At 43.8% G+C, this 25,999-nt stretch overlaps 1 protein-coding gene across 9 annotated transcripts in view; it reads right to left on the bottom strand.

Annotated features, from left to right (window-relative positions):
* ATXN1 (ataxin 1) overlaps positions 1–25,999 on the bottom strand; it is a 412,322-nt gene that overhangs the window by 146,815 nt on the left and 239,508 nt on the right. For 6 of the 9 annotated variants that reach the window (XM_042937840.1, XM_042937841.1, XM_042937837.1 and 3 more), the window contains one exon: positions 8,381–8,506. The gene's annotated coding sequence lies outside the window, so the exon portion shown is untranslated. Of the gene's footprint in view, positions 1–8,380; positions 8,507–9,686; positions 10,113–10,696; positions 13,890–25,999 lie in introns of those variants that run through there. The other 3 variants (XM_042937838.1, XM_042937844.1, XM_042937845.1) reach the window with 3 other exon arrangements.

Here is a 25,999-nt window from a genome sequence, read left to right as displayed (position 1 = left end):
AGACCCAGAAAACAGGTAGAGCGACTGAGGTTGCCAAAAGGAAGGGAAAAGAAATCTGTTTGTACAGGCCACAGCTGTCCCCTTTCTGAACAATAACATCCTAATCTCGTGCCCCCTTTTCTTGGTGAACAAAGAAGAAAAGGCAAAGAAGACTGGAAAACTAGGGCTTGCCATGGTAGAAGAAGGGAGCAGTCTTTGTGCCCAGCTCTCTTTGTTCCGCAGAGTCAGTTTTACAATGCTTATAACGGGTAGCAACTCGTAGAAGCCCAGGGCATTAAGACTGCCTATTAAAGTCTTGGATTTTAGCCCTGGAGAAATTACAATTTTTCAGTTCTATGCAAACTACAAAGGCTGGCGAACAAAAAAAGGAAAATGAAATGAAGAGCAAACTAACGGAAATTTTAGAAAACTATTCTAGCAAGACTGTTTTCATTTCTAGATGCACAGAGTGCAGCGTCTCAAAGTCCACGAGGACGGCCGTGTGCAGGCTGAAAGGTCCAGGTACTCGTGCAAGGGTCCTTTGCAGGGAATTCGGCCGGCATGGTGGACAAGCCTCATCCTGGCCCGACACTTGAGGCCAGAAGGGAGATGGTGAGCAAGATGTGTGTTGTAAAGACACAGGGAAAGACGTGGAATTTCTACATGGAAGAAGATGGCTTAGAGTCCAAAGGGTGACAAGAACTTGCCTGAGTTTTAGAAATGGAAGATTCTAAAAAGATTGCCACTTGTATCCCATTAAAATTTCCATGGGGGGAGGGGTTCTACTTAAGTCATTTTAGAACATAAGCACAAATAGAAAAAAAAAAAGACTGAAAAACCAACTTCCTCCAACATAGGCTTCAAACAATGAATTTTACTACGCCACCTAAAAAGCATTTAAAATTTTTTTTTAATGTTTATTTATTTTCCAAAGAGAGAGCGAGAGAGACAGAGAGCAAGTGGGGGAGGGGCAGAGAGAGAGGAAGATACAGAATCCGAAGCAGGCTCCAGGCTCCGAGCCATCAGCACAGACAGAGCCTGCCGCAGGGCTCGAACCCATGAACCGTGAGATCATGACCTGAGCCAAAGTCGGACGCTTAACTGACCGAGCCACCCAGACACCCTTAAAAAGCATTTTATACTTTTTGAAAATTACTTTTTCTGAATCAGGCAAACATATGTATTTAGGTGCCTGCAAACAGTTAGCTTAATGTTCAAGAGGTACAGGTGATGAGTCAATTCTTTCCATAAGATTCCACTTAGCACGATTTACTGTATAGCTACCACTTGAAATTTAACATGAATATTCATCAGGGGAGCGGTTACATGATTTTCTGGTACTTGACAAATGATTGTTTTACCAAAGTGAAAAACTGGGGAGAATTAAAAGAACAAAGTTATCTTTCTCTTGGTCTTTTTCGACATCGGTCCCAAGGAACAATCTCTTTGCTGGTGAGAAAGAACCAATAGGTTTTGTTCGGGCTTTCTGACAAAACAATGTTATTTTGTTCCTGTTTGCACCTCACTTTTCTGTAGGGAAGCAAAAGAAAACAACACTCTTTTAGGGGTTCAAAGTCTAAGGTATGATATAGTGTGTAAGAAATAAGTAACATCAGTCATATTTTAACAAAGATGATGGATCCGATCAACCTCGGAGATGTCCAGGAACATGGGACTTGCTTGATCTCTATCTGAAAGAATTTTCAGAGGCTATTTCCCTCCTGGGACAGCCCCACTAGCTAGTCACTGCTTTGGTGCACAAGGATTCCTCACCAGTGGGTGCTTCAAAAAACACCCCTCGAGAAGTATTTTTACTTCTGGGTGTGGTTTCTGTCTTCAAGTTCAAGTTCAAAACACTATACTTACTTGGGTTGAAGGGCATCATTTCTTTAAGTGACCCGAGGGCTTGCTTCAGCTTTTGCAAATAAACATCTAAGACTGATCCTAAAGGAGAATGGTTCTCTGATGCTAGAAATCCCCACTCTATGTCTTTGTTGGCTGTCTTACAACATCGTTTCTGATGGAGAGAACTTTCTGACCATGAAGTCTCGTTTGCCCAGACGCAGGAGCAGGTAAGTAAGAGACTAGTTGTATCTGCTCTCCCTCCCTTGCCTTCTCAAAGCACACACAGACATCAGGCTAAAGTCCTGCCTTTGCTTCAAGGTCTAATTCTGATGTGCATCAGTGCTTGAAGCCTTCCCTGAAAACCCAGCTCTGAACACCCTTACCCACCATCCCTTCTGGGGCACCTGACTCCCATGCCAAGTCCATAGCCCCCCACCCAGTGCTCCGTCAGCAAAGTCTCCGAGAGCAGCAAATATCGATGACACATCACTGTTTCCCTAACGGACTTCAGCACACCTCGGCACGCAGCAGCCTTTTAATAAGTATCCTTTATTTAGTGAATTCCAATCTTAAAGAGAACACAAAGCCTTTTAACCTCAGCACTACTCGGCTGGAAAGCAGCCTCACCAGGTCGTGGACGTGTCCTTTCCCCAACAGAGCACGAATATTGTGGAAGATGCACGAGCGTTTATTTTTGCTTCCACAACGTCTGGGTGTCCTGTGTATCTCCCTCTCCTTCCCGAGATGCAGAGATGCCGGGAGGGGGGAGGCTGAGGGCTGGGGGAAAATGAAGCCAAGGGGAAGGGGACTGCCTGGAACGTGCTGGACTTTGCCAAGGCCTCAGGAAGCACCTCTGACATCAACTCTCAGAAGCAGTCGCTCCAAGGGCCTGCCAAAGGGGCAATGGCCAGGAACTAGTGACACCACCACTAAGACGTGGTTAAAGGAAGTCTGAGAAGTGCAAAGAAAAGGGTAAGGCTGAAAACGCCAGGAGACCCGAGGCCACACAAGATGGCCCCAAGTACTTGCACAGAATGGCTCAGTCAGAGCCTTCACAACATGCACTCCCATCCCCAGGACCGTCCAGAGCAAGGACTAAAAGCATCGAGAGGGGCTTCTCATTACTCTCACAGCAAAATCTCCCCTTCTCCCCTGATCCCCCTATCTACTTCAGGGTTTGGGCTTTTTTTTTCTTTTTTATGATAGTGCTAGAGAATTTGGTGTCACAGATGGCAAATCTAAAAGGTACAAATTGACAGACACGTGGGAAATTCCCAAATCACTCTTATCAGAGCGTGTGTATGTAATTCTCTCACTCTGGGGATTAGAAATTCAGCTGCCGTTTTTCAAAGCTTAGGAAGACAGCATAATGCTGTCTAAGTAGGCACACAGGTGTTTGTTTTGGCCCTCCTGTTTCTTCCGAGGAAAAACGTAACTCTTGCACTCAGAAGTTCTTTGGCAAAAGGGGTCAAGAAACACACAAAAATCCAAGAAGCCTTTGTTGTTGTCACCCTCAAAAGCCATGTAGGATGATGCCGCCCTAAGAAAGCCTTTGTGAATTCCCCTTCTCACACCGTGGAGCCGTTGGATGGACCTAACTGGTATAGGCATACTATTTCCTTGACCCAATTTGTGCATCATCCAGAAGTGAAGGAAATGTAAATGATGCTATTCAGTAAACGGTGAGTTTCTTTTTAGGTAGATCCTGTCCTTCAAGCCTGGCTCCCGCTTTGGGAACAAGTGTAAGCATCGAAGGTAATGAAATGGTGTGATGGTAAGAGACAAAACCGCCACCATTCACAGAAAGCCAGGTCAGGCGGCTCAAACACAACTGATGAAGCAAACCACTCAAATGGAAAATGACAGGAAATACACAAGGTGCAGCACCATGCAGGATTTTTTTTTTTTAAGTATCAGAAAATCCCCAAACTCTATTGATAGTTCTATAAAACATTTTTTAAAACAAATTGTTTCCTTTCCCACATTTACTTATACCCATCACAGACATTTAGTGTCTATTTCTAAGGAAAAGAAAATAGATGATCTCTCCAGGCCACCCCCCTAACATGATGAAACGACTATCAGATGCAAGCAAGTCTCATGAGAACCGTGTTTATATTCCCTTTTCTAAGGGGTAACTAACACTTTCCTTAGACATTCAGTCAACTATTTACTGAGTACCCGCTCAGTACGCAGCCACAGGTGTTGTGGATCCATCTGATAATAATGATGATAATAATAATAATAATAATAATAATAATATCCCTGCTTTCATGGGGCTTACAGTCTGGTTGAGGAAATGGACAATTAACAAGTAAATATGTAATACATAGGTGATTCAAAGGAAAATGAAGTAGGCTAGCGAGCACAGAGGGACGAGGTGGATGTTACACAGGTCAGGAGAGGCTGCTCTGAAAGGTAACTCGAGAAGCAGAAAAGCTTAAGAAAGAAATAGAGATCAGCACTGCCTCCTTGCATGTACGCAAAGCAATATTTGAGTGGAGGGGGACAGTTTTCAAAAACTTAGTTTCAAAAGTGGCTCGTATTTAATTTTCAAAAAAACCAATGACTTGTGGTTTAAATGACGAAATTTAAATTTAAATGACTAAATTTAATTTAAACGACTGATTTAAATGACTAAAACTGTACTCTTAGAAGGCACTCAAATGAACACCTTTGAGTTGTCCTATAGTATCTGGGAGGGTCCTGTGGAAAGGATGTCATGATGATGACAAACTCACACTCTATCTGTCTATCTATCTATCTATCTATCTATCTATCTATCTATCGTGGGTTTTTTGCCATAAGATTATGCTCAACATTTTATAAAGCAGTTATACGCACCTGGGTGGTGTAGTTGGTTAGGCACCTGACTCTTGATCTCCGCTCAGGTCATGATCTCACAGTTCGTGAGTTTGAGCACTGATGGAGCAGAGCCCGCTTGGGATTCTGTCTATCCCTCTCTCTCTGCCACTCCCAGTTGTGCTCTCTCTCTCTCTCTCTCTCTCTCTCTCTCAAAATGAAGAAATAAACTTAAAAAAAAAAAGCGGTTGTAAATTGAAGTCGTGCCAAATCATTGACTTTTAGAAGCCAAACGGGGTAAAAGCAACGTCCAGCCTGCCTCCTCCAAGCTGATACATTATGCAACGTGACATGTAGGGCAGGAAGAACCACCAGAGGCCACTTAACTCAACTTTCTCATGTTACTCCTCCTAAATCAGGCCCCTGGGGCTCTAGGGGTTCCAAAGTTCCAAGGTTAACTGCAACATCATGCAGAAAACCCGGATCTCCTGACCCGTAGGTAAGTTTTCCTTACCGTCCCCTTCTTGTACAAAGATACCACAGTCTGAGACACCTCCAGGAGCGACGTTCATCTGCCAGAAAGACGGTGGCAGATTTGAGAGGCGGTTAGTGGCAACAGGCCGAGGGGTCCTGCAGAGGCAATATGTTTGTGGTGCAATCTGCAAGGAGTTCTGAGGACAGAAGCCACCCATTCCAATAGCTGCTATGACAGTTCCTCCAATGTTTCTCTGCATTCCGACACCATCTATGCGCGAGCACACGTTCTTTGAAAATCTCCTGCCTTCCCTACGGCATAGGCTTTCGGACCCCAAGGACCCCAAAGTATGAACTCAATGTAAAAAAGCCCTAGGATCCTAAAAGATTACTAATGGCCAAGATGACTCATTTCACAACTTGCTGAGAAAACTGGGACCCTGCCCCCCTGCCACTCCCTACAAAGCAAATGCAGTCTGGAAGAGGAAGTCCTAAGCTCCGAAGGAGTTCACTAGAATTTAGTACTTTCTTCCTTTCTCTCAACACACTCCCTTCACAGAAGGATTTTAAAATTACTTTAGTTGGCCATGTGGCATCTTCAAGTTTACACTTCAGAACTTCTTTGAAAACCTCATTTAATGTTTGGGGTTTGACAGGGTATCACATGAGCATTTCAAAGCAACGGTTTAAAAAAAAAAACCCACCAGATTTGAAACAAAAGCTATTTTGATTTTAGTATCTGCATTTATTCATTTAAATGCAACCTGAAACCTAGAGCATTTTTTCCATAAGACACTTGTTTCCTGAGATGAAAATGCTTTCTAAAATGTCACCAGAGATAAAGAAGTCACCAAAAGTGTATTCTCAAGGCCACCTGATTGGGAAGATCATTTCTAGTAAAATGCACTACTACTCTAGGATCCAAATGATTCCTTAATAGTGACAGAAAGTTAAAAAAAATTTTTTTTAATGTTTATTTATTTTTGAGACAGAGAGAGACAGAGCATGAACGGGGGAGGGTCAGAGAGAGAGGGAGACACAGAATCTGAAACAGGCTCCAGGCTCTGAGCCGTCAGCACAGAGCCCGACACGGGGCTCGAACTCACGGACCGTGAGATCGTGATCTGAGCCGAAGTCGGACGCTTAACCGACTGAGCCACCCAGGCGCCCCTAATGTTTATTTATTTATTTTTTATTTATTTATTTTTGAGACAGAGAGAGACAGAGCATGAGCAGGGGAGGGGCAGAGAGAGAGGGAGACACAGAATGGGAAGCAGGCTCCAGGCTCTGAGCTGTCAGCACAGAGCCCGATGTGGGGCTTGAACTCACGAACCGCGAGATCATGACCTGAGCCGAAGTCGGATGCTCAACCGACTGAGCCACCCAGGTACCCCAACAGTGACAGAAATTTTTACAATAAGAAAGATTTTTTAGTAAGTATTCAAGTGCCTTATACAACACTGTGCCCCTTACAGGGACCCCAAACGAAGATGTCAACCTATCCATTAACAGGTTATTTGCTGTTGCATATAGATGTACAAAATAAAAGAGTAACATATAGACTTAACAAAATAACACTTCATGGGGGGTAGTGACTTGCCAAAGGTTTCAGACTTTCTTGACATGAACCATAGGACCAGGAATCGAGTTCGGGTCTGTTGATTCTGGGAGCTATATACTTCCACCAGAACCAGCATGATCACATGCACAAAATGCTAACACACTAAAACTCCAGTGTTTTCCACCAGTGACATGTGGCACTGGGAGATTTTAAATTTAATAAGCTTATTTTAACAGGACTATTTAACTCTGCGGAAATACGGGTAAAGCAGCCTATTTTAATACAAATTTTCAGAAAACCATGAAATAAAAAAAATGCAGTGGAAATTTTATTTTTCAGTGTCAATGCTTTTCCTCCCTGATATACGCACTCCTCCCGCTGCAGTATCTTACTCTTTCAAAATCATTTGTGCAACTGGGAAAATAGAGGTGAAAAAAATGCCTGGAAAAGCTTCCTGACTGAATTATTAAGAAGCTAAAAAGAGGGGCGCCTGGGTGGCTCAGTCAGTTAAGCATCCAGCTTTGGCTTGGGTCATGATCTCACGGTTTGTGAGTTCGAGCCCCACATCGGGCTCTGGGCTGACAGCTCGGGGCCTGGAGCCTGCTTCGGATTCTGGGTCTCCTTCTCTCTGCCCCTCCCTCACTCATGCTCTGTCTCCCTCTCTCTCTTTCTCAAAAACTAACATTAAAAAAATGTTTTGAATAAGCTAAAAACTTATATAAAATTATAGATGTATACATACACACAAATATATGTATTTATGTATATTTAATATATACACAAGTACATGATATATATTAAATATGTATGCATATAAATATGCATGTATGTATTTTACACACACACACACACACACACACACACACACAGAGTCCTGGTCAAAGCTGGTTCTTAGTTTTCTAAAACTTGAAGACAATACATTGACAGCCAATCCTGGGTTTCCTGCAGCTGTATTCTTTCCCCCATTAAAACTTTGTCAACTTCTTTCTTTTCTTTTTTGGACACAATTTAGCAATGAGGTAAAATCTCCAGAAAGCAACACAGCTGGTCCAATTTCTGAGTTTTGTGGCAGATAAGCTCCTTGATATCCATAGTGTGCTATCTCTTCAACTCCTCGACACTAAAGTTCTCGTGAAAAGCAACCGGCAGCTGATGCTTTACTAACCCCAAATCCTGCCCCTGCACCTTAATACCAACCAGTAAATCAGCCCGTTTTGAATAAGAGAGGCACCCAAAAACCACCGACTGTATTTGCATACCTCAGATTTTTGAAAGCCAGGAAAAAAAATTCATTCCAGAAAAAAACTTCACATAAATAAACATAATTGCTGGTTGGAAATCCTGGTTGCTGATCCTTAGCCCAGAGGATTTGACTCCCTACCCACCAACCTAAAAGAATCGTAATAGCCCAGTTGAAAGAGTTTGCTCTGAACCTGGCACTGCGTAAGTGTACCAGGAGAAAGGGCGTTCCAACAGCGAAAGGAATCACTATATTCGTCTCTTGGACACCAGACGTAGATAATGAGCAGTGCCCCACAGAAGCCGAGAGAAAGACAGGCTCACGGCAAAGAAAGACAGAACCACTCCTCTAAAAAAAGAAATTAATTGGATGATCACTTAGAACTCATGCTAATACCCCTTCATCGCCCTGGCTCAGTGACATCCAATGATTCACAAAACCTTCCAAGGCAAGCCACCGCAGCGCTCTGGTTAACTTACAACATTCACTGTGCGCTGTTCACAGGTAGCCCTGGCTTATCCTTCACCATGGAGACTTCCCACAAGACGCTGGAGTGCTCCCGGCTCAGGCGTGTTCTTTCTTCCTTCCAGAGGAGTGAGAAATACCTAGCACGGGAGTAGCAGAAAAGAAGAAAAAGAAAAAGGTAAATGCATCATCCAATCACTCCTTATCTCAACAAAAGAAGTCTCGCGATCAGATCAATTAGACTGACAGCTCACCAGAGACCATTTTCCAGTACCCTTGCCTTCAAAGAGAAATGTAGTATCTTTGCTCCTGACCCAGGAGACACAGCGTGGTCTGGCCAGCCTTCTCCCCCCAGGTCGCTCGCGACCCTCCCTGCCCTGTCCCTATCCGCAACCCCCGCCCCCTCCCCCACCACTGCCACCCATAAAGTTGAAGACAATTCTGGGAGACTTCTGATGCAATCCCAGCTGAGATGCAAATTTGCAACACAGCCTCAAAACATGCCAGTTGATTTCACTCTCTGCAAAAGGGAGGGAGCTAGGACCATCACCTTCTGCCGTTTTCATACCTCACTGGGTTGTTGCAAAGATCAGTAGGATCACTCTTGCAAAGTACTCACAGTTCCCGGGAAGAAAGGCACTATGTAAACGCCAAGTATTATTAGTGGTCATAAGCCTGTTACTGAGCTCGGAGCCAGGATTTAAAAGCCAGTTTTGGCCAGGCACCAACAGTCAACTATCCCTGGGGCACCGAAACGTGCAAAAGTCTGCACGGGCCGCTGTGCTACAACTCCCCTTCCATTGAGGGGTCCAGGGAGGCCCAAGGACCGGAAGCAGAGCTGTTGGGAGGCTCAGAGAGAGAGAGAAAGTGCAGGCTGGATCAGAGCCGGAAGCAAAGGGAAGGGGGGAGTGGAAGGTGGGTGACTGAGGCATGTGCAGGCGCATCGTTATTTGGTCCCTGCCACACGGCTCCCTCCGATTGCTGGTTTACAGGGTTTAGTGAGCTGGAGGTTTGCAGGGCTGTGAAATTTTCCACTTGGCTGTCTGCCATTCCCGCCCACCGAGGATAACACTTCCACACATACACAGAAGAGGCACGCTGAGGCCCTGCCGGAGAAGGACTGGAGAATTTTTGTTTGTTTGTTGCTTTTAAAGAAAAGACCTATTCATATCCTGATCCTTAATGTTTTCCACACCTGGACTTCTTGATTTTTTCCCCTCCTTTAGGACAGAGCCAGGAACAGCTTTCGCCGGGCCAATAGTATCACATTATTTTGACTTGCGTATTCTCGAGGAGCGTGCTTGAGGTACAGGGACTTACATGAGTGGTCTCGGGGACGACGAGACACGTTGGACTGAAGCGCTATGCCAGACCCCTGTCTGCTTCCCAATCATCCACAGGCGGCTGCCACGTTTCCCCTCTTAGAGCCAGAAGGGCGCCCCGAGCGAGGGCGGGACCCAGTCCTGGCACTGTGGGGGTGTAACGCTTTTGAGGGCAAAGTGTGGTCCTCGTCTCAGAAAGAGGCCAAAAGGAATGACAGCGAATCAGATTGAGAATCCGGAAAGCACTGACAAGTATACCTCAGATGAACTAAAAAAAAAAAAAAAAAAAACCGTCCCCCAAAAAGTTAGGACAGAAGGGAGAAAGGAGGTGTCTGCTATGATAATTAACCTGGGCTTTCATAGTGACTGCAGTTTACCAAGCTCTTTCTTCTTCTTCTTCCTCTTCTTCTTCTTCTTCTCCTCCTCCTCCTCCTCCTCCTCCTCCTCCCCCTCCCCCTCCCCCTCCTCCTCCTCCTCCTTCTTCTTTTTAATTGAGTTATAAGTGATGCACCATATTATATTAGTTTCAGGTATACAGCGTGCTTTCTTATTCATTCATTCACCGGACAAGTTTTTACTTGGTGCTTACTCTACTCACCGGCTTCTACGTTCATAATGGTGAACAAGACAGACCGGGACCGTGCCTTTAAGGAGCTCACTGCCTCAAGAGGGACAGACGTGACAGAATGAGTGCACTCCACTTTTAGTTTATGTGTCACATCTGAGGATCGGATAGGCATGGAAAAGAAGGCATCAAGGAAAAAGAAACACTGTGATTTGCCATCACAATGGGAGTTCCTCACTTAGGAGGGGCTTCGGAAGGCTTCTCTTACAACACTAACAGAGGCGAGCAGAAGTTTGCCAGGTATAGAAAACAGCCTCTGGGTTGTGTGATCCGACTGGAGCTGCACGACTAATTTCTGGTGTTTTATCTTTTTTTTTTTTTTTCCTGGCATTTCAACTGGGTCTCCTTTATCAACAAATGAGCCAGAGAACTGCTCTCGATACCTTGAAATAAGAGCCGTGTCTTCTTTCCGACTGCCAGGCCGTCAGAACAACAAACACTAGGAATTTCTGCTGGAGGAGTACGGTTCAGTGCAGGTAGGATACTTGATGTGACAGGAAAGGAACGGCTGGTTTCCTAATGCATCGCACGTCACCCCGTCATCACGGCGAAATAAAAGGAAGCTCTCTGTTAACACCTGCGTGCCACAGCTGGAGTTAAGAAAGCCCTCCCCCCGAAACAGCTAAAAACGGATCACGTTCCGTGCAAACTTCTGGAAAGATTCTCCTAGTGACTTGGATGAGGTTCCAAACTTGCTGGCTTCTGCTTCCCTATCAAGTGGTTTCTACTAGCTCTCTCTTGGACTCAAACAGCATTTATGCCCACCTTCAAGAGTGTCCTGTGAGGCTTTTCATTTGGTTCTCGGTTTAGTTATCGGTTTATTTACCCAGGTAAGCTCCATGATGCAAAGCAGTAAAAAGCAGCGGAAATGTTGTGTTCATCTGAAGTGTGTTCTTGTTCCCTATCAACTCCTCCTTCTACTAAGGAAAATCAGTTAATTCGCTTTCTTCATCCTGCAAAACTAAGGTACCCTCAGACAGGTTCATTCATGTTCTCCCCATGAATGAAGTAAGTTTGAAAGTGTTTGAAACAAATAGGCCAAACTTCTACTCAAGTCTCGTCCCATTTAAGGCATCCAGGACAAAATGCAATGCCTCCTACAAGTTTCTCATATAACCAACAACTTTAATAATCCTTCAAGTTCAAAGTCTCGAAATAGAAATCCTCACTTTGACTTAGCAGTTTTGACAAACTTTAGCAAACTGGGAAAGAAAAGAGAGACAGCAGGAAAGAGGTCTTCCTGAAACTGAGTGTCCAATACTCCGCCATCAGACTTGGGAAATTATGCGAGGCTGACAGTTTCATCCTCTGTCCAGAGAAGAAAATGACTCATTGCCAATTTCTCCTTCCCCTGACTGCCCACACCACTTACAGTCTCTTCCACATTATTTTGACTCAAGGTCCTTTTCAATTCGGCACTCCATTAGACTGTCTTTCTATACTCCGCTGGCTTGACTTAAGTCTTGAAGGCTTAAAAAGTTTATAAACTCCTAGAGGAAAGAAACCTTGACTTTCTTTTGCAGCCTCCTAACAGTGTCTAGTAGGAGAGCCTGAATTTAAAAGAAATGATCCATATCCAAAACCTGTTCTACGACTTAACCCTAACTCCAAAGGAATCACCACTCCATAGCTATAATTTAAGCCTTTCTCACCGGTCTCCGTCCTCCACGGACCCACAAGTGCCTACGAGATCATCCTACCATCCACATGAAAGCCCTCCATGAACTACAGAACAATTAAGCTGGAACTTCACCTTCTCTCTGTTGTTCTTCCACTCCATTACATTTTGACTCAGTGGCTTTTGAACAGTTGCCATATATACCCTTGCTTCTCATAGCTTCCCAAATCCACCATCAAGGAAACCCCAGTAGATTATGGAGGCGGGGGGTGGAGGCATGGGTGATCTGAAACAGTGGCTCTCGAACTTCAACCACCATCAGAAACACCAGGAGATCGCAGATGCCTGCGTCCGCCCCCCACCCCCTCCCCCAATTTCTGATTCATTGGACCCAGAGTGGGGCCAGAGAATGTGCATTTCCAACAAGTTCCCAAGTGATGATGGTGCTGCTGGGCCACGGACCACACTTTGAGAACCACTGCTCTAAAGGTAAGCCTTTTGGTCAATGACATGGGCAGACAGAGGCGAAGAATCTTTTGGGTGCATTTAATCACCGTAAGATGGCCATATTGGAAAGAATCATACCTGTCTTATTCTAGAGAGACGGCAATCGGCCCCAAAACCAAAAAGGCTCGCGTACCTCATAATCTGGGGAACGTTTTTGTTGCTTCAGTCTTGGACTGTTAGCCCGCTGTCTTCCCGCCGGCTTCAGGTTCCATTAGGGCCAATTCTGTCACTCATGTCTCCACCGGTCTCTTCCCTCTCTACCAGAAACTTCTTGGCCTAGACATACCCAGCCACTGCTATCCCTAGGAGACCTTCCAACAGTCTCCGCTATGTTCCCAAATAGCTGCTGTCTCTCTCCTGTTCACTGATGAACATGTTCAAGTGTGGTATAAATTCATGTCAGTATTTCACCAGGTACAGCTTAACCTGTCTCCTAAAAGCAGAGGCCTTTTCCTAACAGACTTTCTTCTAGTATTTGGTACAGCTCATCCATAGTTCTTGGAGTTTTCTTTTCCTTTTACTGAGCAGACTAGCGGTTTTGCCTGAACAGCATCTTTCTGGAACAATTCCCCCATTCTTTTGTCATCCGAACCGGGGTGACCTCGTGCCTTGGGTGCCGGAGGGGCACGTGACCCATTTCTGGAAGATCAGAACACGTATCCCTCTCACCATGATGGCTGATTTTAGGAATAGGCAATCAGAGCCAACCAGAGGCCTCTCCTCAGACTGGCTGGAATGTGAAAGTATGTACTCCCAAAAGCTTGTGAGGAAAGCCCTTTTGAGAATGAGGCTCTGTGATAGGGAACAAGGCTGAACGACACAAAGTGTGAGTCCTGACAACACTGAGGTCCCTTCACTCCAGCCATGCCAAAAGTTCGATTTACCCCCAGACATTTTAGTTTTGTTGTGGCCCCCTAGATGGCCCTCTGCCCTAGTGGACACACACCTTCTCCCAGTTATTCGATCAAGCACTAACCCAGGTGCTGCCATTTTGCAGCTAACATTAAGGTCTCAGATCAGTCGACCTTGAAAGAGAAAGACTATCCTTGGTGGGCCTGACCTAATCAGGTGAGCCCTTCCAGGGGACAGGCTCTTCCAAGAGTGAGATTCAAAATGAGAGGACATATGGGGAGAGGGGGCAGCACCCCATGGCAAGTTTCTGGAGATGTCCACCAGGTGCTGAGAGTGGCACCCAGCCAATAGCCAGCACTAGAAAGGGGGCCTCAGTCCTACGACCACAAGGAAATGAGCTCTGCCAATAATCACGCGAGCTTGAAGAAGGATGGTGAGCCCCACATGAGAATGCAGTCCAACCAACACCTTGAATTCAGCTTTATGAAACCCTGTGTGGAGCATCCAGCTAAGCGCTGGTATCTGCCGAAGCCACAATAACATGGGTGTGGTTTTAAGCTACTAAGTTATGTTAATTTTTTAGGCAGCAATAGAAAATGAATACATACATGATACAATAATTTTTTTTTTTTTTTTTTTTTTTTGCTTAAATCACTTTGAATTTTATTTTATCTATTGGTCTCTTGGCAACCAAAATATCCCAGGACTCTTTTTTAAGTTTTTAAGTTTTATTAATTATTTTCGAAAGAGAGAGAAACAGAGTGCAAGTGGGGGAGGGGCGGAGAGAGCGGGAGACACAGAATCCGAAGCAGGCTCCGGGCTCTGAGCCATCAGCACAGAGCCGGACGCGGGGCTCGAACTCACAGACCTGGAGATCATGACCTGAGCCGAAGTCGGATGCTTAACCCGCTGAGCCACCCAGGCGCCCCGAAAATATCCTAGGACTCTTGATTCCTCTAAGATGGAACTAATCTGGTGTTCCTCACGTTCTCCTGCTCCTCCTTCTTGGCTTTTGTCCCTTCTTGTTATTCCTTCTAACCCTAAGGTATGCATTTCCCCAGGTTACGTGCTCAGCCCTCTTTTCTTTCTGTGATAATTTCCATTTATTGCATATAGTTCTTAAGTCCGTATCCTTGGCCCTGGCAGCCCCCCACCCCCACCCCCACCCCACAGGTGCTGGATACACGCAGTAGAAATAAATGATGTCTGTTTCAAAACTTCCCATTTCCCCACCTCAAACCAACCCTCCTCTTTTATTTCTGATTCTTGGTAAAGGGCATCATTGTCTTCTCTTCCTTCCTCTGTCTATAGGTTGTCACGTCTTACCAAGACTGCACCCCATCCCCACACTGTCATGCCGACTCAGACTCGACTCTTTTTGCCTTCAGTCTTTTCCCTCTGAGTCATCGCCGTTGGGTCACACTTCTGAAATCGTCCACAATCTGGCGGTAAGACCCTCACAGTTTGGTCCCAGCACGTCTTCTGGCTTCATTTCCTGTCTTCCCCCTGGTGCACACTGTCCCGGCCAGACCGTGCTGTTCCTTCATCTCCGAGAGCCCACATTTCTACTCCACAGGTCGTAATTCAAGCCACGCCTACACAGACCTACTCCAGTCCTACCCCTCCTCGCTCCTGCCATTTTGCAACTTTCTCAATCGGAAGTACAGCAGCACCACCCTTAGGTGCAATTTTGCTTTCTGCACAGTTCGAGTTCCCCACAGTGCATCTGGGAGCAGATGATCTTTCTTCCGATGTAAAGCCAGAAGGTCAACAGTAGCCTAAAGGCCGCGTCATGGCACCTACGTCACTTGCCTCACTGCATCTCATCACAGAGACATTTTGTCATCTCACGTCATCACAGGAAGGGTGAGTACAGGACACGGAGATATTTTGAGAGACAGAGACCGCATGCACATAACTTTTATTACAACATATTGGAATTACTCTACTTTGCTATTAGCTACTGTTATTAATTTCTTACTGTGCCTGATTTATAAATGAGACTTTATCATAATTATGTACATATAGGAAAAACCAGTATATACAGGGTTCAGTACTATCCATGGATTTGGGCATTCACTGGGGGTGTTGGAGTATATCCCCTGTGGGTAACAGGCCACTACTGTGCTTTTTTGAAAATGTGAACTCCAGCAGTTTTTTATCCTTTTTCTTTAGCATACTAATAATTTTATTCCTTATGCTAAGACAGGTACCACTTCCCTAGGCAAACTGCACCAAACTCTACGTAGGCAGGGTTTATAACCTGCCTCTCTGTAAGCCTCCTGGTGCTCTTACAAATGCTAAACACTTGATAAATGCTTGTTGGCTAACTGGCTGAGAATGTGGTATTTTACTTTCCCTCTGACATGTCCTCAAGTCTCTTTACTCCGCGGTTCCCAAATAGGAGAGCTTCCTTTCTGGTGACTTGGGAGAAACATCATTACGTAAGCCTCTATGGAAACTGCTCCATCAATGAAATGTTCTGTAAGAGCCTCTTTTTCCAACTCAGGACTAAAGCTGGCTCTTTGTACTTTCTTTCTGAGGAAGAAAGAGAAGCCACCGGGGCTGCTGGAAGTCGCTTCCTTGGGATGAGCGTGCACAGCCCAGCAGGTCTGGAGTCTCTGTCTCCACTCTCAAAGGAGCATAAGCGTCAGTCATGAAGGGCCGACAGCTTCTCTTTCCCCGAAAGGCAATGTCAGTGCAGAACTTTCCAGAGAGTAGAGGTACCCAGCCAGATTTCAGGAAAAGCTGCAGGGAGGTGTAAGGTGGGATGTGGCCCAAACCAAAGGTATTCTGTTGAATCTGATTGATTCCTCGTATCATGGGATCCCTATTCAATCAATGTTTGATGATTTGATGATTTATCCATTATAAATTCTTTTTCCATACTGGTAATCCTTGGATATCTAGCATGCCTTTGGGACATTCTCTACCGATATTAACTGGTTTGTGTTTAGGCAATAAAAACTAAGATTAGTATGTGCCTAAAGAGCACAAAATCAGAGAGATAAATATGCTGAGAAAAATCCTACGATCAAACTTAAAAAATCATAATTCGTGTTGGTCATGCCACTGTTTCCTACTGCAGCAGAGCTTATCACACAAAGTAAGGCTTTACCCGCACACATTCAGACTCGGCAGGTGTCTGTATTTGTATGCAGGTTACATCTCCTAACGGGTACGGAGCAAAGTTTGCTAGGAAATATAATTAATGCATCCAGAGAAAAGTACATCTGCATAGAAAAAAAAAATAAAATGAAACTACATATGAGATATACCTAATCTGCATTGAAGAGCTGTCAATAAACGACATCTCTAGGAAATTGTAATTTTCAAGACCAAGATGGCTCTTGCTCCTAATCGACAATTTCTTCCCAGCCCTGTTTGTTTAAAACCTTGCTCATGAGGGGTGGCTGGAGCCCAGCAGAAGGCACTTGGCCCGGGACACAAAGGAATCTTGCTCAAGAAGCCCGGACACCACACTGAGGCTACACATTCTCTGGGTTACAAGTCTGTTTCACACCACCATGAGTCATCACACGGCTTCTCCCTGAAGGAGTTTTATTCATGCCTGCTTGAGAAGGGCAGTGTTTAGTTTGGGTGTTGCAGAAGGGCTTGGTAAAAATGGGGAAGGTGGGGACAAAGCCGGTGCTTCATGTGTCGATCATTTACAAAGCCGCTACAGATTATGAGCAGTTATGGGCCATCTGCAGCCTTTGTGAGGAGTGCTCTGACTTTCAATGTCTGTCCTTCTCGCTCTAGGACAAAATTTAGTAAATGAGAACAAGATTTAGAACAAAATGAGTGATAATTCTAAGAAAGAGATTTAAATATTTCCCTCTTGTTCTCTTTTTGACATAATATGAAGAGGTATATGATAACATCTACAAGCATTTTATTTGGTCTGACTTCACAAGATACCAAATGATGGGTCAAAGTAAAAAGACGAGACAGAATCCACATATCCCTCCACCTCCATACTTTTGAACAGACACACATAGTAATAGAGCTCACCAAAGGTATTCAAACCCGGAACTCTGGAAGCATCCTATCAAAGCCACAACTTCCTTTTGATTTAAGGAAATACTACTACGTAAATGCACGGCTAACAACCAGGACCTCAAATCACGCTTTAGAGGTTCTAGTATGGTGGGGTGCCTGGGTGGCTCAGTCAGTTAAGCATCTGACTCCTGATTTCAGCTCAGGTCGTGATCTCACAGTCGCAGGATCAAGCCCCCCATTGGGCTCTGTGCTGCTTAAGATTCTCTCTCCTTCTCTCTCTGCCGCTCTTCCCCGCGCTCTCTCTCTCTCTCTCTCTTAAAATAAATAACTAAACATTAAAAAAGAGAAGTTCTAGTATGGTTACATGATTAAAAGCTATTCAAAGACTTTTTAAAAACAGAATTATTTTTCCCAAACTCCAAATCAGCCACAGTTTTAACTACCCAACTTTTGCATCGTGTTTGGATGAGAGAACTTTCCAACTTTTGCATCGTGTTTGGACGAGAGAACTTTCTGTAATTACATTAAGTGAACCTCATTTGTCTCCTTTTTGGTCTGTCTCACTGAATTAATAAAGCCAACAAATATAATGACCCTATATTTTAGTCTCTTTTCTCCTACTATTCCAGGTAGCTCTCTCCTTGTTTAAATATTACAACCTTCTGATGCGATCAGAACGAAAGTACTGCAAGACAAAAGTGTTGAGAACTTCTCTCCTTCTGGAGGAGGCTTACTAAAACTACTCTAGCTTAAAACTGAGATTTCAACGGTCTCAGCTGTAAACAGCAAGGAACAGAAATGCCACTTGGCATTAAATCTAGGGATTACCTGTTGAAACACCAAAGGCAGGTATACTTTGATGTGGGTTATTTGGTGCCGGGGAAGTACCGAGAAATACAATTATTCTTTTGCTGTGAATCTGGAAGGTGAAGGCTCGATGCCGTATTTGAGGCACAGATCCATTGTGTGTTGGTGGTGGGGAACACGGAGTGGGGGGCAGGGGCGGCTTAAGAGCAAGTTCAAGGACACATGCCCGCCAGAGCCCGATCGCAAGTAATGCTGTATAAAGAAATCCCTCCTAGTCCACTTGCTACATTGTGTTAAGCCCAAAGAAAGGGAAATACCAGCTACTATTTTCTGAGCAAAGGACCCCAGCAAGACAGGGCCACGAATTGCCTGCAGGGTTTGCCTGCAGGGTCCTGAAAGTCAGTCAAAACACCTGATGATCAGGTTTCATCAGAAATCCCAAGGAGTTTCTTGACATACTGAACACCCTAAAAGTTTTCTGCATCTCTTTAAAAATAAATATTAAAAACTCCAGAGACTTATACCAACATGTTTGTCACATGGCCCGAGAACACACATTCTCAGGGAACAGCACCCCGCCCCCCCCCCCACTCATTTCTATCAGAAAAAAGAACAAGAGGTTTTCTCCCCTCCTCCTTCATTCTCCGGGTTTAGGGGTTTATCCTCAGATCATGGCTCAGGGGATTCTCATACTTAACAACTCCCAATATATCAAAAGAGGAGAAAAATCTCTCGCTCCTTAATTGATTTGTCGAATAAGCTCTCAAAAGTTCATTTTTGTTACCTTTTTTCAGGCAAAATAAGAGGCCTTTTACCAAAATTCTATTGCTAAAACAATGGAATTCTCCTGGGAATGACTTCGTTATGGAAATGAAGTGACAGCTTCTTTTATCTAGCCAGGCAGAAAGTCTGCATTTATAAAAGGCATTCAGAGCTCTCAAGTGCTGTGTGTGGGCGGGCATAACATGCTATTTTTAATTCAGATGGCAGCATCCCTCCTATACAGGTCTTTCAAATAATCATAATCATAATAATACTGATCTACGAAGAAAAAAAAAAAGATTCCCATTTCTGCTGACCCCGGCAGAAAAAGAGAGGAAAGAAAAAAGAAAAGAGAAAGAAAAAGAAACAAATTAGGAGAATGATGAATATAGCTTCCTTCCACCGTGGACCCCTCAGTAGGCTCAGAGATCAATCTCTAAAGCTATCAGACCTGACTATCTATTATCCAGAATTAAAAGCACTTAAGCTCTGTGAGTAACAGCATTACATCTCACACAAATTTACATTTTTGTACGTGTGACTTTCACTGTGAATTTACAGGAATCACCTGTGCCTGCCGGGAAATGCCACGTGACTTCCATCTGTTCTCAAGAGTGAACAGTCCTTGGTGAGGCGGTGACAGATGAGTCCAGCTACGTGGCAGGGCCACAGTGGAAACCTGACTTCTAATTCCAAACACTGGAAGGTCCATTGGAGGGAAAAACGTATAGGATCAGAGTGGAATCACAAGGATGATGCATGGAACAAGGCCTCCGGTAATGGCTAAGTGACTGGCTTAAGACCCACACCAGCAGGATTAGAGATTACTGAACAGAGGCGGTTAGAGAGATATTTTGCAATTGAAGTGAAATTCACATACCATGATTCATTTTTAAAGTGTACAAGAAAGTGGTTTTTGCCGTTATCTCATTCCAGAAGATTTTCATCATCTCAAAAAGAAACTTCATTGCCACCTCCTCTCCGCTCATGACAACCGCTAATCTACTTTCTGTTCTCTGGATCTGCCTACCCTGGATGTTGCATATAAATGGGTATCATAAAATATACGACTTCTTGTTGACTGGCTTCTTTCACTTAGCATAATGTTTTCAGGATGCATCGTGTTGAAGCACCTATCAGTACTGCAGTCCCTTCCTGACTACAGACTGGCTACACTCCAGTGTATATACAGACCATATCTTGTGTATCCATTAATCAGCTAATGGAAATCCGGGTTATTTCTACACTGGGGCTATTATAAAGAATGCTACGATGAACAATCATATACCTATTTTTGTTTGAATTCTTGTTTTCAATTCTCTTGGGTGTCCACCTCGCAGGTCGTATGGTATTCTATGTTTAACATTTTGAGGGGCTGCCATACTTTTTTTCCACGGTGGCTGCCCCATTTTACAGAAATGTATGAAGTTTCCAATCTCTTCTCTTTGCCAACACTTGTTATTCTCCTGATATTTTTCATTATGGCTAACCTAATGGGTATGGAGTGGGATCTCACTGTGGTTTGGACTGCACTTTCATAACCACTAATGACGTGGAACGTCTTACCAATGTGTTTGTTGGCCATTTGCAGATCTTCTTTGGAGAAGGGTCTTTCCGCGGCCTTTGTCCATTTAAAAATTGGGTTGTTTGTCTTTTTGTTGTTCAGTTCTAAGAGTTCTTTATATATTCTGGAGACCAGACTCTTATCAGATACATGATTTGCAAATACTTTTCTCCCATTCTGTGGGCTGTCTTTTGACTTTCTTGATAATGTCTTTTGAGTCACAAAAGCTTTTGATTTTGATGGAGTCCCATTTATCTGTTTTGTTGTTGCTGTTGCTTTAGACTTCAGTGTAATATCTAAGAATCCATTGCCAAACCCACGGTCATGAAGATCCACTCCTTTGTTTTCTTCTAAGAGTTTTATAGCTTAGTTCTTACACTTAGGCTGTTGGTCCATCGTAATTAATCTTTTGTTTATGGTATGAAGGTGCCAACTTCACTTAAAAAAAATTTTTTTTTAATGTTTATTTTTGAGAGAGCGAGAGAGAGACAGAGTGTGAGCAGGGGAAGGGCAGAGAAAGAGGGAGACTCAGAATCCAAAGCAGGCTCCAGGCTCTGAGCTGTCAGCACAGAGCCCAATGTGGGGCTTGAACTCACGAACCATGAGTTCATGACTTGAGCCCAAGTCGGACGCTTAACTGACTGAACCACCCAGTGCCCCTAACTTCATTTTTTTTATATGTGTCTCATATGTCCCTTCCCGTTGTCCCAGCACCATTTGTTGAAAAGAGGTCAAAGAGGTATTGAGTATGGAATTATTTTAGTCTGTTCTCTTTAAAAAAGGCTTGTTTGTTGTTGAAAAACAATTCTGCAAATTAACTTAACTGACTTTTTGGTGACAGTGAATACATCCCAATACATTTTGAAGATGTAACAAATTTTCAAGAGTCCTGACCCACCAGGACCACAATCCTGAACTTTCAGGGAAGTCAACCGGCTCTTGGGTGGTACTTTTGCAGGGACTAATTTCCAAAAGCAGCAAGTAGTTTGAAATCACTTGGTTTTCTATTATTTTGGTTCATTTGTCTCTGTGTCTATTCCCCTCTAGTGAGCTGCTTCTGTCCCTTAGATTATCTAGACACCTCTGTTCTCTTTCCCACCCCAATACCAATTAAATTGGTTCTTTGGAGAGAACGTAATAACTCTAATTTATAGTAAGTCACTTCTAGTATGATGTACAAGTCCCTGTTTTAAGCAAAAAGAGCTAAAGTTTAGAATTCCAGGTATCATCCATTCAACCACTGGAAGAACGAGAGACTCAAATCCCCTTAAAGCATCGTTTCTCAAACTTGGCTGCACCGTGTGATCGCCTGGGGAGCTTTATAAATCCTGATGCCTGGGATCCACCTGTAGACACCCTCACTTAATTGGTCTGGGGTGCAGCCCAGGCAATGGGATTCTTTTTTTTAAAATATAATTTATTGTGAAATTTGTTTCCATACAACACCCAGTGCTCATCCCAACAAGTGCCCTCCTTCCTGCCCATCACCCACTTTCCCCTCTTCCCCACCCCCCATCTACCCTTAGTTTGTTCTTAGTCCTTAAGAGTCTCTTATGGTTTGCCTCCGTCCCTCTCTGTAACTTTTTCCCCCCTTCCCCTCCCCCATGGTCTTCTGTTAAGTTTCTCAAGATCCACATATGAGTGAAAACATATGGTATCTTTCTTTCTCTGCCTGGCTTATTTCACTTAGCATAATACCCTCCAGTTCCATCCACGTTGCTGCAAATGGCCAGATTTCATTCTTTCTCATTTACAAGTAGTATTCCATTGTATATATAAACCACATCTTCTTTATCCATTCATCAGTTGATGGACATTTAGGCTCTTTTCATAATTTGGCTATTGTTGAAAAAAAACTGATCCCATTCACGACTACACCCAGAACCATAAAATACCTAGGAATAAATTTAACCAAAGATGTAAAAGATCTGTATGCTGAACACTATAGAAAGCTTATGAAGGAAATTGAAGAAGATACAAAGAAATGGAAAAACATTCCATGCTCATGGACTGGAAGAATATTGTTAAACTGTCAACACGACCCAAAGCAATCTACACATTCAATGCAATCCCAATCAAAATTGCACCGGCATTCTTCTCGAAACTAGAACAAACAATCCTAAAATTTGTAGGAAAGCACAAAAGACGCTGAACAGCCAGGCAATGGGATTCTAATGTGCAGCCAAAGCAGAGAGCCAGTGCCCTAAAGTCAGTCACCAAAAATGGCTACTTACGCCCTCCTTCCCCCCCCCCCCCCCACCGCCGACTTCGAAGCCAGCCCCTCGTGCCACCTTGCACCACCTACAATGCATTAGGGACGTACATTCTTCCTTTTTTCTTTTTTTTAAGTTTTATAATCTCAGATCAGAACTAACAAAACTGAATTTCCTCCATTAGTTCTCATGTAATCTTCCCCCAAACCCTGTTTGTTACGATTCCCCATGACCAAAGACAAAGCAAACTCTGAGAGATTAAGCAACAGCCCGGCCATGAAACTTACAAGTGGCAGACAAATGGATTTCAATGCAATCTTGTCAACCCCAAAGTCTGTGTCATTTGAGCCCTCCCGGTAATTTGAAAAGGGCCAAGTGTTATGGGTATGGTCGCATAAATTGGTACCAAGATCCACAAAGGGAGCGGCAATTTCGTATCTTCCATCCAGCACTCATCTTCCGGGATGGGGCTGGGGGCTGTATTCTCACTCAAGAGTATGGTTGGGCACTGCCCCTGATATTTACTGTTCTTTCTATGTGCCACGGGTGTGTGTGTGTGTGTGTGTGTGTGTGTGTGTGTGTCCATACAAGGGAAGGAGGCCTCAGGGGTATATCTGAATTCAGGAAGCTACAACGTGATTCCAAAAATGCACCTGGGGCGGGTTTTCAGAGACAGTCGGGAAGCAATAATTCTTTCCAGTATCTGGTAAGACTGGCAACGGGCAATGAAACGCCTTTATTATGGCACCAAAATAACAAACACCGAGGGGACTAACACGTCATTCATTTGCGCGTTTAATCTGGTGCCTACATATGATTACAAAACTCCCATCGGCTGAAAACAGCAAGGCCGAAGGACATGAGGCACAAAGCTTCAATCCTCAAATATTCAGGCTCTTGAAGTGGCGAGGGTACAACTTCAAGCTGATACCTGATACCCGGATGCTGAAGTCCGGGACACAATAACGAACCTCTGCACGATAGCAGAACCAAGTTAGAATTGTCAAAATACATCGGGGATGGTGGTAAAGGCTTGAAGCGGAGTTTCAAGTCACTTTTCCTTTCTCTATCATGCACACTCAAATGTGTGGATCTGGGGATGAATGCTTGTGTGCACATACATAAGAGTGCACGTGTGTGCACACAGGCACACACACACGCACACACACACACAACAGGCATGAAGGAAAAACACATTTCAGTCCTGTCATTTTTCATAGGCCTAATGTACTTATCCTGAAGAAAAGAGGTGGTGGATGACAAGGCTATTATTCTCTGCCTGTGCACGACAGAGGAAGCTGGGAGAATTTCCGCACGATAGATTCAGATGCTAGAAGGCAATAAGGATTTGCTGGAGGTTTTCTGGTTTTCTGATTTTTATTATTATTTTTTTAATGTTGATTTACTTTTGAGAGCGAGAGACAGAGTGTGAGCGGGGGAGGGGCAGAGAGAGAGGGAGACACAGAATCTGAAACGGGCTCCAGGCTCCGAGCTGTCAGCACGGAGCCCAACATGGGGCTCGAACCCATGAGCCGCGAGATCATGACCTGAGCCGAAGTCAGACGCCTAACCGGTTGCCTGAGCCACCCGGGCGCCCCTGCTGAAGGTTTCCTTAGACCAGTCTCAGAAGTTCCTTAGATGAGAAAAGTTTTCACAAGTGGGAGCTGTACCTGCTCATCTCCTAATTGTGGTGAATCTGTCAACGTTCTTTCCAGTATATCAAGACTTGACTCTTCAAAATCATTCTCTGTGTGCTCTGAATTGCTGTACTTATAAGCTAACTACTTCTCAAAGTGCTGTTTAAAAACTGACATCTTCCACCACATTTCAGGCTAAGAATGTATCTAAATTTGCCAAGTCTCATTGGTTCTTCTGAGAGAGCTACTTTAAAAAATATACTTGACAGCCAATCTCTTAAAAATGATTTGTGCAGAAATCGTGTTCAAATTACTTTATGCCAAGACATTTAAGAGGGAATGTGGTTTTCTTTGTAATAGGCTAAAAATAATGATATCCTTTATCTCCAACTGAACATGTACATATGTTGTATAAGCTGTTGCATTTAAACAAATTGAAAACAGTAGGATTCTGGCTATAGTCCACAAAGAAACAAAACTTGCCCAGAATATCATTTCAAGCATTAAAAAAAAATACAATTAAGTGTTATTTTCTACAAAGTTCAATCCTACATACAGAATCAGAGTTGTCAACCAGGTCTGAGGCAGCAAGTGATAAAAGTATTATCTCAACAACACACTGGAAATTGAGAAAAAAGTAACCAGGGCAGTCCAATTTTTACATAAGGAAAAAGAGAATCAGAGGAACATTCGTTTATATTTCTACAAATTCCTTTTGAGTTAGTGGGCAACATACTATTTAAATTGACCCCATGGCAACAGTACCTAAATCATATCCCTAAAATAATTCGCCCTGAACATTTCACTGAACGTGCATCATGTGCAAAGGGCCACTAGGTGAGGTGCGTGGTTCAGAAATGGATAAAACATACCCATCGCTTTGAATACAGGGTATTGACTTTTAAAAGAAGAAAACTACTTGCAACCAATTCTAAGAAGTTCTGGTAAATTTTCATCACCAACGGCAATTTTTTCCAAATGTATGATTTGCTTTGTGTTTTTAGCCAGAATCCTGCCTTCAAACGAAATCCTGCATAGAAATCCGCCATGCAGTTGAAAATCCACATATAATTTTAATTCCCTGCAGACGCAAGTACTAACAGCCTAGTGCTGACTGGAAACCTTACCAAAAGAGTCAATTGACACATGTTTTGTGTGCTGTATTTACTATATACTGTATTCTCTTATTTGTTTTAATGTTTATTTATTTTTGAGAGACAGAGTGTAAACAGGAGACGGGCAAAGAGAGGAAGACACAGAATCCAAAGCAGGCTCCAGTCTCAGAGCTGTCAGCACAGAGCCCAATGCGGGGCTCGAACCCACAAACAGTGAGATCATAACCTGAGCCGGAGTCGGACACTTAAACGACTGAACCACCCAGGTGCCCCTATATACTATATTCTTACAATAAAATAAGATAGAGGAAAGAAAATGTAATTAAGAAAATCACAAAGAAAAGAAAATACATTTACAGTGCTGTGCTGTAAAAAAAATCCGTAAGTGGACCCACAGTTTCAACCTGTGTTTTTCAAAGATCAACTGTACATAAAACAAATAAAATTGAGGCTATTCACGTTGACCTACTGGTTCCTCCACCCATCACAACCAAGGACTTCGGAAGGCAGACCCCTGGGGGTCTGGGGGCTTTGAGGATTCCTTAGGCCACTCGAGAATGCAATCTGACCTCCAACGGTCTGAGGAGTCCATACTCCTTAAACATGGTG

The sequence above is a fragment of the Panthera leo genome, chromosome B2, assembly GCF_018350215.1.
Source record: "Panthera leo isolate Ple1 chromosome B2, P.leo_Ple1_pat1.1, whole genome shotgun sequence".
Lineage (NCBI taxonomy): Eukaryota > Metazoa > Chordata > Mammalia > Carnivora > Felidae > Panthera > Panthera leo.
The sequence above is the reverse complement of the archived record's forward strand: the minus strand, read 5'-3'. Positions and strand labels throughout refer to the sequence as shown.